We start from the raw sequence: 1,781 nt of genomic DNA, 5'->3' as shown, positions 1-1,781 counted from the left end.
ATCGCCAGAGCCCAGCAGGTCGAGGCTGCAGTGGCTGGGAGCGGCCACTGCACTCCAGTCTGGGCGACAGAGTGAGACTCCAACTCAAAAAAAAAAAAGATAAATTAGACTAAAAACTAACTAATCAGGCTTACTGGCAAATATTAAAAGCATTTCTACTAAAATAAAGAATAAAACAAAGATGTCTACTATAATAGCAATACTTTTCTGGAAGGATTGGCCATTGCAGTTGGACAATTGAAAGAAGTCAAAGTATAAGAAAAGGCAAAACTATTATTATTTGTTGATGATGCAATTGTACACATGGATAGTAGTCTTATGAGGCCATCTTTTTCTCAACTAAAAAGAGTTTTGGAAATCCTGACTCAATATACTGATATGATCTAGAAGTCGCCTAAGTGATTCCAACTCAAATACATCTACCTGAGAGTCAATTCTTTGAAAGGTCAGTATTTGAAATACCATTTTCTATAGGCTCTGAGCCTATACTCCTTTTTTGAAGACACAAACTCTGGCTTGTAGCTAATAGAGTAAAACAAGACCATTTATAAGTGACAGAGCTATGGCTATTTTATTACCAAACATTTTCAAGTCTAAAAGGACTGATGAGAATTTGTAATAAGAATAATCCAAAAATAATGCAACTGACAAGGAAAGTTGGTTGTTTGGTTGGCAGCATGAGAAACAAAGATAATAAACCAATTTTATATTCACTAAATTATTTTATTATTTTTTTTTTTTTTTGAGTTGGAGTCTCACTCTGTTGCCCAGGCTGGAGTGCGGTGGCATGCTCACAGCCATCCTAGCGTTGACCTGCCAGGTTCCAGCAATCCTTCTGCCTCAACCTTCCAAGTAGTCAGAACTACAGGTGCACACTACCACACCCGGCTAATTTTTTTTTATTTATTGCAGAAATGAGGTCTTACCATGTTACCCTGGTGGTTCTTGAACCCATGGGCTCAAGTAATCCTCTCATCTCGGCCCCAGCAAAGTGCTGGGTTTCCAGGCTTGAGCCACCACTCCTGGCCTATTCACCAAAAATTTTAAAACAAATGTCTCCGAGAGTGGTGATTCAATCTACTTTCTAAGAGTCAGTGAATGTCATATTCACTTTATAAGACAAGATACATTTTTTATAAAGAATAAATTATTGAGATATAATATACAATAGTGTTCAGCTATAGCGTGTATGTAATATACCAAAAATAGCAAGTGAATCTGGGGTGGAGCCTAGACATCTCTATTTCTGTAAGACTTCATGAGTAGGTCTGATATGCATCGAAAACAACTGGCCTAAAAATTATTTGATTCAAGCTTTTCAAAATGACAACAGGCTGTGATCAGCCAACATTTTAAACAACAATTGAAATATATTGTTGCTCAATATCATCGGGTAAAACACTACCAAGACTGAGACAAATACAGGAAAACTCAACAGAACTATAAGACTGTTTTCTCTTAAATTAAAATGTATACAAAAGACATTGACAAATTCTTCATAAGGCTTGAAGTTTCTGATATATTTATATTTGTAGCATCCTACCTAGATGGATTTAACAAAGGGACAACTGAATGTCTCTCCTGATTTGACAACTCTTCCCATGCAACCCACCAAATCTGATTATTTCTAGCCTTCTCTTTTTATAAGGAAAAGGAATAAATCTCATGATTTTCCAGGAACCCTCTGGGAAATCTTAAAGACTGTTTTAGATGTAAAAGATGTCCTGCAAGTTTTATTTAATTTTCTTCTATATTTCAGACCTGATTTTCAGAAGGCAAAA

This window comes from Carlito syrichta, unplaced genomic scaffold (assembly GCF_000164805.1).
Source record: "Carlito syrichta isolate Samal-C Ts95f unplaced genomic scaffold, Tarsius_syrichta-2.0.1 Scaffold305874, whole genome shotgun sequence".
In the NCBI taxonomy this organism is placed as follows: Eukaryota; Metazoa; Chordata; class Mammalia; order Primates; family Tarsiidae; genus Carlito; species Carlito syrichta.
Note: the sequence above shows the minus strand (reverse complement) of the source record.